Source organism: Triticum aestivum, chromosome 1A (genome assembly GCF_018294505.1).
Source record: "Triticum aestivum cultivar Chinese Spring chromosome 1A, IWGSC CS RefSeq v2.1, whole genome shotgun sequence".
Taxonomy (NCBI): Eukaryota; Viridiplantae; Streptophyta; class Magnoliopsida; order Poales; family Poaceae; genus Triticum; species Triticum aestivum.
In genome coordinates this window covers 134,187,106-134,201,641 of record NC_057794.1, presented here as the reverse complement: position 1 = coordinate 134,201,641, position 14,536 = coordinate 134,187,106, and positions in this window count along the sequence as shown.

Genomic DNA, 14,536 nt, shown 5'->3' with positions numbered 1-14,536 from the left:
TCATAAACCAATAATACATCGGATCTCGACAAACACACCGCAAAAGAAGATTACATCAAATAGATCTCTAAGAGAATCGAGGAGAACTTTGTATTGAGATCCAAAGAGAGAGAAGAAGCCATCTAGCTACTAGCTATGGACCAGAAGGTCTGAGGTAAACTACTCACACATCATCGGAGGGGCCATGGAGTTGATGTAGAGGCCCTCCATGATCAATGCCCCCTCCGGCGGAGCTCCGGAAAGGCCCCAAGATGGGATCTCTTGGGTACAGAAGGTTGCGGCGGTGAAAATAGGGTTTCGTGGTGCTCCTATTTTCGGGGTATATGAATATATATAGGAGGAAGAAGTAGGTCGGTAGAGCAACGAGGGGCCCATGAGGGTGGAGGGCGCGCCCAGGGGGTAGGCGTGCCCCTGCCTCGTGGCCTCCTCGATTGTTTCTTGACGTCCACTCTAAGTCCCCTGGATCACGTTTGTTCCAAAAATAACGCTCCTGAAGGTTTCATTCTGTTTGGACTTTGTTTGATATTCCTTTTCTGCGAAACACTAAAATAGGCAAAAAAACAACAATTTGGGATGGGCCTCCGATTAATAGGTTAGTCCCAAAAATAATATAAAAGTGTAAAATAAAGCCCATTACCATCCGAAACAGATAATATATTAGCATGGAACAATCAAAAATTATAGATACGTTGGTGACGTATCAAGCATCCCCAAAATTAATTCCTGCTTGTCCTCGAGTAGGTAAATGATAAAAACATAATTTTTGATGTGGAATGCTTCCTAACATATTTCTCAATGTTATTTTTCTTTATTGTGGCATGAATGTTCAGATCCGAAAGATTCAAGATAAAAGTTTAATATTGACATAGAAATAATAATACTTCAAGCATACTAACTAAGCAATTATGTCTTCTCAAAATAACATGGCCAAAGAAAGTTATCCCTACAAAATAATATAGTCTGGCTATGCTCTATCTTCACCACACAAAATATTAAATCATGCACAACCCCAATGACAAGCCAAGCAATTGTTTCATACTTTTGATGTTGTCAAACTTTTTCAACTTTCATGCAATACATGAGCGTGAGCCATGGACATAGCACTATGGGTGGAATAGAATGGTGGTTGTGGAGATGACAAAAAGGAGAAGATAGTCTCACATCAACTAGGCGTATCAATGGCCATGGAGATGCCCATCAATAGATATCAATGTGAGTGAGTAGGGATTGCCATGCAACGGGTGCACTAGAGCTATAAGTGTATGGAAGCTCAACAAAAGAAACTAAGTGGGTGTGCATCCAACTTGCTTGCTCACGAAGACCTAGGACAATTTGAGGAAGCCCATCATTGGAATATACAAGCCAAGTTCTATAATGTAAAATTCCCACTAGTCTATGAAAGTGACAACATAGGAGACTCTATATCATGAAGATCATGGTGCTACTTTGAAGCACAAGTGTGGAAAAAGGATAGTAACATTATCCCTTCTCTCTTTTTCTCTCATTTTTTTATTTGGGCTATCCTTTTTTTGGCCTATTTTCTCTTCTTCTTTTTTTGTCCGGAGTCTCATCCCGACTTGTGGGGGAATCATAGTCTCCATCATCCTTTCCTCACTGGGACAATGCTCTAATAATGATGATCATCACACTTCTTTTTACTTACAATTCAATACTCAGAACAAAATATGACTCTATGTGAATGCCTTCGACGGTGTACTGAGATATCCAGTGAATCAAGAGTGACATGTACGGAAAATTATGAACGGTGGCTTTGCCACAAATACGATGTCAACTACATGATCATGCATGGCAATATGACAATGATGAAGTGTGTCATAACAAACGGAACGGTGGAAAGTTGCATGGCAATATATCTCGGAATGGCTATGGAAATGCCATAATAGGTAGGTATGGTGGCTGATTTGAGGAAGGTATATGGTGGGTTTATGATACCGACGAAAGGTGCACGGTAATAGAGAGGCTAGCAAATGTGGTAGGGTGAGGGTGCGTATAACCCATGGACTCAACATTAGTCATAAGGAACTCACATACTTATTGCAAAAATATATTGGTTATCAAAACAAAGTACTACGCGCATGCTCCTAGGGGGATAGATTGGTAAGAAAGACCATCACTCGTTCCCGACCGCCACTCATAAGGAAGGTAATCAATAAATAAATCATGCTCCGACTGTTGGAAATATGCCCTAGAAGCAATAATAAAATGGTTATTATTATATTTCTTTGTTCATGATAATTGTCTATTGTTCATGCTATAATTGTGTTATCCGGAAATCGTAATACATGTGTGAATACATAGACCACAACATGTCCCTAGTGAGCCTCTAGTTGACTAGCTCGTTGATCAAAAGATAGTCATGGTTTCCTGACTATGGACATTGGATGTCATTGATAACGGGATCACATCATTAGGGGAATGATGTGATGGACAAGACCCAATCCTAAGCATAGCTCAAAGATCGTGTAGTTCGTTTGCTATAGCTTTTCCAAATGTCAAGTATCATTTCCTTAGACCATGAGATTGTGCAACTCCTGGATACCATAGGAGTGCTTTGGGTGTGCCAAACGTCACAACGTAACTGGGTGACTATAAAGGTACACTACATGTATCTCCGAAAGTGTCTGTTGGGTTGGCACGAACCGAGACTGGGATTTGTCACTCCATATGACGGAGAGGTATCTCTGGGCCCACTTGGCAATGCATCATCATAATGAGCTCAATGTGACCAAGTGGTTGATCACGGGATCATGCATTACGGTACGAGTAAAGTGACTTGCCGGTAACGAGATTGAACGAGGTATTGGGATACCGACGATCGAGTCTCGGGCAAGTAACGTACCGATTGACAAAGGGAATTGTATATGAGATTGATTGAATCCTCGACATCATGGTTCATCCGATGAGATCATCGAGGAGCATGTGGGAGCCAACATGGGTATCCAGATCCCGCTGTTGGTTATTGACCGGAGAGTCGTCTCGGTCATGTCTGTGTGTCTCCCGAACCCGTAGGGTCTACACACTTAAGGTTCGGTGATGCTAGGGTTGTTGAGATATTAGTATATGGTAACCGAAAGTTTTTAGGAGTCCCGGATGAGATCCCGGACATCACGAGGAGTTCCGGAATGGTCCGGAGGTGAAGATTTATATATAGGAAGTCAAGTTTCGGCCATCGGGAAGGTTTCGGGGGTAATCGGTATTGTACCGGGACCACCGGAAGGGTCCCGGGGGTCCACCGGGTGGGGCCACCTATCCCGGAGGGCCCCATGGGCTGAAGTGGGAGGGGAACCAGCCCCTAGTGGTCTGGTGCGCCCCCCATGGGCCTCCCCCTGCGCCTAGGGTTGGAAACCCTAGGGGTGGGGGGCGCCCCACTTGGCTTGGGGGGCACTCCAGCCCCCTTGGCCGCCGCCCCCCTTGGAGATTCAATCTCCTAGGGCCGGCGCCCCCTAGGGGTCCTATATATATTGGGGGAGGGAGGGCAGCCGCACCCTAGCCCCTGGCACCTCCCTCTCCCTGAGCTTGGCGAAGCCCTGCCGAGATCACCGTTGCTTCCACCACCACGCCGTCGTGCTGCTGGATCTTCATCAACCTCTCCTTCCCCCTTGCTGGATCAAGTTGGAGGATACGTCTTCCCAACCGTACGTGTGTTGAACGCGGAGGTGCCGTCCGTTCGGCGCTAGGTCATCGGTGATTTGGATCACGATGAGTACGACTCCATCAACCCCGTTCTCTTGAACGCTTCCGCGCGTGATCTACAAGGGTATGTATATGCACTCCTCTCTCCCTCATTGCTAGATGACTCCATAGATTGATCTTGGTGATGCGTAGAAAATTTTAAAATTCAACTACGTTCCCCAGCAGTGGTATCAGAGCCAGGTTTATGCGTAGTTTCTATGCACGAGTAGAACACAAAGCAGTTGTGGGCATCGATATTGTCAATTTGCTTGACGTTACTAGTCTTATCTTGATTCGGCGGCATCGTGGGATGAAGCAGCTCGGACCGACCTTACACGTACGCTTACGTGAGACTGGTTGCACCAATTGACATGCACTAGTTGCATAAGGTGGCTGGCAGGTGTCTGTCTCTCCCACTTTAGTCGGATCGGATTCGATGAAAAGGGTCCTTATGAAGGGTAAATAGAAATTGGCATATCACGTTGTGGTTTTGGCGTAGGTAAGAAACGTTCTTGCTAGAAACCTATAGCAGCCACGTAAAAACTTGCAACAACAATTAGAGGACATCTAACTTGTTTTTGCAGCATGTGCCGTGTGATGTGATATGGCCAAAAGGATGTGATGAATGATATATGTGATGAATGAGATTGATCATGTTCTTGTAATAGGAATCACGACTTGCATGTCGATGAGTATGACAACCAGCAGGAGCCATAGGAGTTGTCTTTATTTATTTATGACCCGCGTGTCAACATAAACGTCATGTAATTACTTTACTTTATTGCTAAAGTGTTAGCCATAGTAGTAGAAGTAATAGATGACGAGACAACTTCAAGAAGACACGATGATGGAGATCATGCTGATGGAGATCATGGTGTCATGCCGGTGACAATGATGATCATGAAGCCCCGAAGATGGAGATCAAAAGGAGCAAATGATATTGGCCATATCATGTCACTATTTGATTGCATGTGATGTTTATCATGTTTTACATCTTATTTTCTTAGAACGACGGTAGCTTAAATAAGATGATCCCTCGTAATAATTTCAAGAAAGTGTTCCCCCTAACTGTGCACCGTTGCGAAGGTTCGTTGTTTCGAAGCACCACGTGATGATCGGGTGTGATAGATTCTAACGTTCGAATACAAGGGGTGTAAGCCAGATTTACACACGCAATACACTTAGGTTGACTTGACGAGCCTAGCATGTACAAACATGGCCTCGGAACATGGAAGACCGAAAGGTTGAGCATGAGTCGTATAGAAGATACGATCAACATGAAGATGTTCACCGATGTTGACTAGTCCGTCTCACGTGATGATCGGACACGGCCTAGTTGACTCGGATCATGTTTCACTTAGATGACTAGAGGGATGTCTATCTGAGTGGGAGTTCATTGAATAATTTGATTAGATGAACTTAATTATCATGAACTTAGTCTAAAATCTTTACACTATGTCTTGTAGATCAAATGGCCCACGCTAATGTTGCCCTCAACTTCAACGCGTTCCTAGAGAAAACCAAGCTGAAAGATGATGGCAGCAACTATACGGACTGGGTCCGGAACCTGAGGATCATCCTCATAGCTGCCAAGAAAGATTATGTCCTAGAAGCACCGCTAGGTGACGCACCCATCCCAGAGAACCAAGACGTTATGAACGCTTGGCAGTCACGTGCTGATGATTACTCCCTCGTTCAGTGCGGCATGCTTTACAGCTTAGAACCGGGGCTCCAAAAGCGTTTTGAGCGACACAGAGCATATGAGATGTTCGAAGAGCTGAAAATGGTTTTCCAAGCTCATGCCCGGGTCGAGAGATATGAAGTCTCTGACAAGTTCTTCAATTGTAAGATGGAGGAAAATAGTTCTGTCAGTGAGCACATACTCAAAATGTATGGGTTGCATAACCGCTTGACTCAGCTGGGAGTTAATCTCCCGGATGACGCGGTCATTGACAGAATCCTTCAGTCTCTTCCACCGAGCTACAAGAGTTTTGTGATGAACTTCAATATGCAGGGGATGGAAAAGACCATTCCTGAGGTATATTCAATGCTGAAATCAGTGGAGGTGGAAATCAAAAAGGAACATCAAGTGTTGATGGTGAATAAAACCACTAAGTTCAAGAAAGGCAAGGGTAAAAAGAACTTCAAGAAGGACGGCAAGGGAGTTGCCACGCCCGGTAAGCAAGCTGCCGGGAAGAAGTCAAAGAATGGACCCAAGCCTGAGAGTGAGTGTTTTTTATTGCAAGGGAAGTGGTCACTGGAAGCGGAACTGCCCCAAATACTCAGCGGACAAGAAGGCCGATAACACTAAAGGTATATGTGATATACATGTAATTGATGTGTACCTTACCAGTACTCGTAGTAGCTCCTGGATATTTGATACCGGTGCGGTTGCTCACATTTGTAACTCAAAGCAGGAGCTGCGGAATAAGCGGAGACTGGCGAAGGACGAGGTGACGATGCGCGTCGGGAATGGTTCCAAGGTCGATGTGATCGCCGTCGGCACGCTGCCTCTACATTTACCTACGAGATTAGTTTTAAACCTCAATAATTGTTATTTAGTGCCAACTTTGAGCATGAACATTGTATCAGGATCTCGTTTAATTCGAGATGGCTACTCATTTAAATCCGAGAATAATGGTTGTTCTATTTATATGAGAGATATGTTTTATGGTCATGCTCCGCTGGTGAATGGTTTATTCTTAATGAATCTCGAGCGTAATGTTACACATATTCATAGTGTGAATACCAAAAGATGTAAGGTTGATAATGATAGTCCCACATACTTGTGGCACTGCCGCCTTGGTCACATAGGTGTCAAACGCATGAAGAAGCTCCATGCAGATGGACTTTTGGAGTCTCTTGATTATGAATCATTTGACACGTGGAACCATGCCTCATGGGTAAAATGACCAAGACTCCGTTCTCAGGAACAATGGAGCGAGCAACCAACTTATTGGAAATCATACATACTGATGTGTGCGGTCCAATGAGTGTTGAGGCTCGTGGTGGCTATCGTTATGTTCTCACCCTCACTGATGACTTGAGTAGATATGGGTATGTCTACTTAATGAAACACAAGTCTGAGACCTTTGAAAAGTTCAAGGAATTTCAGAGTGCGGTTGAGAATCAACGTGACAAGAAAATCAAGTTCTTGCGATCAGATCATGGGGGAGAATACTTGAGTCACGAATTTGGCACACACTTAAGGAAATGTGGAATAGTTTCACAACTCACGCCGCCTGGAACACCTCAGCGTAATGGTGTGTCCGAACGTCGTAATCGCACTCTATTGGATATGGTGTGATCCATGATGTCTCTTACCGATTTACCGCTGTCATTTTGGGGCTATGCTTTAGAGACTGCCGCATTCACTTTAAATAGGGCTCTGTCGAAATCCGTTGAGACGACACCGTATGAATTATGGTTTGGGAAGAAACCTAAGCTGTCGTTTCTAAAAGTTAGGGGATGCGATGCTTATGTCAAGAAACTTCAACCTGAAAAGCTCGAACCCAAGTCAGAAAAATGCGTCTTCATAGGATACCCTAAAGAAACTATTGGGTATACCTTCTACCTCAGATCCGAAGGCAAGATCTTTGTTGCCAAGAATGGATCCTTTCTAGAGAAAGAGTTTCTCTCAAAAGAAATAAGTGGGAGGAAAGTAGAACTCGATGAAGTATTACCTCTTGAACCGGTAAGTGGCGCAGCTCAAGAAATTGTTCCTGAGGTGCCTGCACCGACTAGAGAGGAAGTTAATGATGATGATCATGAAACTTCAGATCAAGTTGCTACTAAACTTCGTAGGTCCACAAGGACACGTTCCACACCAGAGTGGTACGACAACCCTGTCCTGGAAATTATGTTGTTAGACAACGGTGAACCTTCGAACTATGAAGAAGCGATGGCGGGCCCAGATTCCGACAAATGGCTGGAAGCCATGAAATCCGAGATAGGATCCATGTATGAAAACGAAGTATGGACTTTGACTGACTTGCCCGATGATCGGCGAGCCATAGAAAATAAATGGATCTTTAAGAAGAAGACAAACACGGATGGTAATGTAACCATCTATAAAGCTTGGCTTGTCACTAAGGGTTATCGACAAGTTCAAGGGGTTGACTATGATGAGACTTTCTCACCCATAGCAAAGTTGAAGTCCGTCCGAATCATGTTAGCAATTGCCGCATTCTATGATTATGAGATATGGAAAATGTACGTCAAAACGGCATTCCTTAATGGTTTCCTTACGGAAGAATTGTATATGATGCAGCCGGAAGGTTTTGTCGATCCTAAGAATGCTGACAAGGTGTGCAAGCTCCAACGCTTGATTTATGGGCTGGTGCAAGCATCTTGGAGTTGGAACATTCGTTTTGATGAGATGATCAAAGCGTTTGGGTTTACGCAGACTTATGGAGAAGCCTGCATTTACAAGAAAGTGAGTGGGAGCTCTGTAGCATTTCTCATATTGTATGTGGATGGCGTACTGTTGATGGGAAATGATATAGAATTCTTGGAAAGCATAAAGGCCTACTTGAACAAGTGTTTTTCAATGAAGGATCTTGGAGAATCTGCTTATATATTAGGCATCAAGATCTATAGAGATAGATCGAGACGCCTCATTGGTCTTTTGTAGAGTACGTACCTTGACAAGATATTGAAGAAGTTCAAAATGGATCAGTCAAAGAAGGGGTTCTTGCCTGTATTGCAAGGTACGAGATTGAGCACGACTCAATGCCAGACCACGACGGAAGATAGAGAAAAGATGAGTGTCGTCCCCTATGCCTCGGCCATAGGGTCTATCATGTATGCTATGCTGTGTACCAGACCTGATGTAAACCTTGCCGTAAGTTTGGTAGGAAGGTACCAAAGTAATCCCGGCATGGAACACTAGACAGCGGTCAAGAATATCCTGAAGTACCTGAAGAGGAATAAGAATATGTTTCTCGTTTATGGAGGTGACGAATAGCTCGTCGTAAAGGGTTACGTCGATGCTAGCTTCGACACAGATTTGGATGACTCTAAGTCACAAACCGGATACGTGTATATTTTGAATGGTGGGGCAGTAAGCTGGTGTAGTTGCAAGCAAAGCGTTGTGGCGGGATCTACATGTGAAGCGGAGTACATGGCAGCCTCTGAGGCAGCACAAGAAGCAATCTAGGTGAAGGAGTCCATTACCGACCTAGGAGTCATACCCAATGCGTCAGGCCCGATGACTCTCTTCTGTGACAACACTGGAGCTATTGCCCTTGCTAAGGAGCCCAGGTTTCACAGGAAGACCAGGCATATCAAGCGTCGCTTCAACTCCATTCGTGAAAGTGTTCAAAATGGAGACATAGATATTTGTAAAGTACATACGGACCTGAATGTGGCAGATCCGTTGACTAAACCTCTCCCTAGAGCGAAACATGATCAACAACAGAACTGCATGGGTGTTCAATTCATCACAATGTAACTAGACTATTGACTCAAGTGCAAGTGGGAGACTGTTGGAAATATGCCCTAGAGGCAATAATAAAATGGTTATTATTATATTTCTTTGTTCATGATAATTGTCTATTTTTCATGCTATAAGTGTGTTATCCGGAAATCGTAATACATGTGTGAATACATAGACCACAACACATCCCTAGTGAGCCTCTAGTTGACTAGCTCGTTGATCAAAAGATAGTCATGGTTTCCTGACTATGGACATTGGATGTCATTGATAACGGGATCACATCATTAGGAGAATGATGTGATGGACAAGACCCAATCCTAAGCATAGCTCAAAGATCATGTAGTTCGTTTGCTATAGCTTTTCCGAATGTCAAGTATCATTTCCTTAGACCATGAGATTGTGCAACTCCCGAATACCGTAGGAGTGCTTTGGGTGTGCCAAACGTCACAACGTAACTAGGTGAATATAAAGGTACACTACAGGTATCTCCGAAAGTGTCTGTTGGGTTGGCACGAATCGAGACTGGGATTTGTCACTCCGTATGACGGAGAGGTATCTCTGGGCCCACTCGGTAATGATAATGAGCTCAATGTGACCAAGTGGTTGATCACGGGATCAAGCATTACAGTACGAGTAAAGTGACTTGCCGGTAACGAGATTGAACGGGGTATTGGGATACCGACGATCGAGTCTCGGGCAAGTAACGTACCGACTGACAAAGGGAATTGTATACGGGATTGATTGAATCCTCGACATCGTGGTTCATCCGATGAGATCATCGAGGAGCATGTGGGAGCCAACATGGGTATCCAGATCCCGTTGTTGGTTATTGACCGGAGAGTCGTCTCGGTCATGTCTGTGTGTCTCCCGAACCCGTAGGGTCTACACACTTAAGGTTCGGTGACGCTAGGGTTGTTGAGATATTAGTATACGGTAACCTGAAAGGTGTTCGGAGTCCCGGATGAGATTCCGGATGTCACGAGGAGTTCCGGAATGGTTCGGAGGTGAAGATTTATATATAGGAAGTCAAGTTTCGGCCATTGGGAAGGTTTCGGGGGTAATCGGTATTGTACCAGGACCATCGGAAGGGTCCCGGGGGTCCACCGGGTGGGGCCACCTATCCCGGAGGGCCCCATGGGCTGAAGTGGGAGGGGAACCAGCCCCTAGTGGGCTGGTGCGCCCCCCATGGGCCCCCCCCCTGCGCCTAGGGTTTGAAACCCTAGGGGTGGGGGGCGCCCCACTTGGCTTGGGGGGCACTCCACCCCCCTTGGCCGCCGCCCCCCTTGGAGATTCAATCTCCTAGGGCCGGCGCCCCCCCTAGGGGTCCTATATATAGTGGGGGCGAGGGAGGGCAGCCGCACCCTAGCCCCTGGCGCCTCCCTCTCCCTCCCGTGACACTCCTCCCTCCCCCTGAGCTTGGCGAAGCCCTGCCGAGATCACCGTTGCTTCCACCACCACGCCATCGTGCTGCTGGATCTTCATCAACCTCTCCTTCCCCCTTGCTGGATCAAGTTGGAGGAGACGTCTTCCCAACCGTACGTGTGTTGAACGCGGAGGTGCCGCCCGTTCAGCGCTAGGTCATCGTTGATTTGGATCACGACGAGTACGACTCCATCAACCCCGTTCTCTTGAAGGCTTCCGTGCACGATCTACAAGGGTATGTAGATGCACTCCTCTCTCCCTCGTTGCTAGATGACTCCATAGATTGATCTTGGTGATGCGTAGAAAATTTTAGAATTCTGCTACGTTCCCCAGCACCGACTTCATCACATAACGGTTCACCATACGTGCATGCTACGGGTATCACAAACTTCAACACAAGTATTTCTCAAATTCACAACTACTCAACTAGCATGACTCTAATATCACCATCTCTGTATCTCAAAACAATCATCAAGTATCAAACTTCTCTTAGTATTCAATGCACTTATATGAAAGTTTTTATTATTCATAAAAGAAAATTACCATGCTGTTTTAAAGGACTCTCAAAATAATATAAGTGAAGCATGAGAGATCAATTATTTCTATAAAATAAAACCACCACCGTGCTCTTAAAGATATAAGTGAAGCACTAGAGCAAAAAAAATATAGCTCAAAAGATATAAGTGAAGCACATAGTGTATTCTAATAAATTTCAATTCATGTGTCTCTCTCTCAAAAGGTGTGTACAGCAAGGATGATTGTGTTAAACTAAAAAGCAAAGACTCAAATCATACAATACGCTCCAAGCAAAACACATATCATGTGGTGAATAAAAATATAGCTCCAAGTAAAGTTATCGATGAACGAAGACAAAAGAGGGGATGCCTTTCGGGGCATCCCCAAGCTTAGGATTTTTGGTGTCCTTGGATTTAACTTGGGGTGCCTTGGGAATCCCCAAGCTTAGGCTCTTGCCACTCCTTGTTCCATAATCCATCAAATCTTTACCCAAAACTTGAAAACTTCACAACACAAAACTTAACAGAAAATCTCGTGAGCTTCGTTAGCGAAAGAAAACAAAACACCACTTCAAGGTACTATAATGAACACATTATTTATTTATATTGGTGTTAAACCTACTGTATTACAACTTATCTATGGTTTATAAACTCCATTACTAGCCATAGATTCATCAAAATAAGCAAACAACACACGAAAAACAGAATCTATCAAAAACAGAACAGTCTGTAGTAATCTGTAACTAAAGCAAACTTCTGGAACACCAAAAATTCTAAAATAAATTTCTGAACGTGAGGCATTTATCTATTAATCATCTGCAAAAACAATTAATTGAATATCACTCTCCAATAAAAAATGGCAGCAATTCTCGTGAGTGCTAAAGTTTCTGTTTTTTACAGCAAGATCAAAAAGACTTTCCCCAAGTCTTCCCAACGGTTCTACTTGGCACAAACACTAATTAAACACAAAAAAACAACCAAAAACAGAGTCTAGATAAAGTATTTATTACTAAACAGGAGCAAAAAGCAAGTAATAAAAATAAAATTGGGTTGCCTCCCAACAAGCGCTATCGTTTAACGCCCCTAGCTATGCATAAAAGCAAGGATAGATCTAGGTATTGCCATCTTTGGTAGGCAATTCATAAGTGGCTCTCATAATACATTCATATGGTAATTTAATTTTCTTTCTAGGGAAGTGTTCCATGCCCTTCCTTAACGGAAATTGGAATGCAATATTCCCTTCCTTCATATCAATAATTGCACCAATCGTTCTAAGGAAAGGTCTACCAAGAATAATAGGACATGAAGGATTGCAATCTATATCAAGAACAATAAAATCTACGGGCACATAATTCCTATTTGCAACAATAATGACATCATTAATATTTCCCATAGGTTTCTTAATAGTGGAATCCGCAAGGTGCAAGTTTAAAGAACAATCATCAAATTCACGAAAACCTAGCAAATCACACAAAGTTTTTGGGATTGTGGAAATACTAGCTCCCAAATCACACAAAACATAGCATTCATGATCTTTAATTTTAATTTTAGTTGTAGGTTCCCACTCATCATAAAGTTTTCTAGGGATAGAAACTTCCAACTCAAGTTTTTCTTCATAAGATTGCATCAAAGCATCAACAATATGTTTAGTAAAAGCTTTATTTTGACTATAAGCATGAGGAGAATTTAGCACGGATTGCAACAAGGAAATACAATCTATTAAAGAACAATTATCATAATTAAATTCCTTGAAATCCAAGATAGTGGGTTCATTTTTATTTAAAGTTTTGACCTCTCCAATCCCACTTTTATCAATTTTTGCATCAAGATCTAAAAACTCCAAATCATTGGGACGCCTTCTAACTAAAATTGACTCATCTCCAGTCCCATCATTATCAAGATTCATATTGCAAAACAAAGATTTAATAGGGGACACATCAATCACTTTTAGATCTTCATCCTTATTATCATGGAAACTTTCCGGTTTGGCGGCCATCTTATTAAGTAAGGTGGCCTGCTTATCCGAGATTTCAGCAATTAATTTTTCAAGATGAGCAAGCTAAGATTTTAAACCATAAAATTCCTTAGACATATCATCGAGCTCTTTATTCATGAAACCGATAAAACTTTTTTGTTCTTTAAGCTCGTTTCTAAAGAAATTATTATGCTTAAACTACAAGGACATAAAACTTCTAACGTTGTTTTCGATTTCTTCCAACCTTCTAAGGTGAGGATCAACTCCTTTTGATAAAGCCATAAGGGCAACAAGCAACAAGAGGCAAGCGAAAAAGAGGCGAACAGAAAAGAGAGGGCGAAAGGAAAAGAGAGCGAATAAAACGGCAAGGGTGAAGTGGGGGAGAGGAAAATGAGAGGCAAATGTCAAATAATGTAATGCGAAGGATAAGAGTTGTGATGGGTACTTGGTATGTCTTGACTTGGCGTAGATTTACCCGACAATGGCGCCAGAAATCCTTCTTGCTACCTCTTGAGCACTGCGTTGGTTTTCCCTTGAAGAGGAAAGGGTGATGCAGCAAAGCAGCGTAAGTATTTCCCTCAGTTTTTGAGAACCAAGGTATCAATCCAGTAGGAGACCACGCGCGAGTCACCTCGTACCTACACAAACAAATAAGAACCTCGCAACCAACATAATAAAGGGGTTGTCAATCCCTTCAGGGCCACTCGCAAGAGTGAGATCTGATAGAGATAATAATAATAAGATAAATATTTTTGGTATTTTTATGATATAGATTGAAAGTAAAGATTGCAAAATAAAATAGGTTGGAAACTTATATGATGGTGAATAGACCCGGGGCCATAGGTTTCACTAGTGGCTTCTCGCAAGATATCATAAGTATTACGGTGGGTGAACAAATTACTGTCGAGCAATTGATAGAAAAGCGAATAATTATGAAAATATCTAGGTATGATCATGTATATAGGCATCACGTCCGTGACAAGTAGACCGACTCCTGCCTGCATCTACTACTATTACTCCACACATCGACCGCTATCCAGCATGCATCTAGAGTATTAAGTTCATAAGAACAGAGTAACGCCTTAAGCAAGATGACATGATGTAGAGGGATAAACTCATGCAATATGATATAAACCCCATCTTTTTATCCTCGATGGCAACAATACAATACATGTCATTTCCCTTTCTGTCACTGGGATCGAGCACCGCAAGATTGAACCCAAAGCTAAGCACTTGTCCCATTGTAAGAAAGATCAATCTAGTAGGCCAAACCAAACTGATAATTCGAAGAGACTTGCAAAGATAAACCAATCATACATAAAAGAATTCGGAGAAGATTCAAATATTGTTCATAGATAGACTTGATCATAAACCCACAATTCGTTGGATCTCGAAAAAAACACCACAAAAGAAGATTACATCAAATATATCTCCAAGAGAATCGTGGAGAACTTTGTATTGAGATCCAAAGAGAGAGAAGAAGCCATATAACTA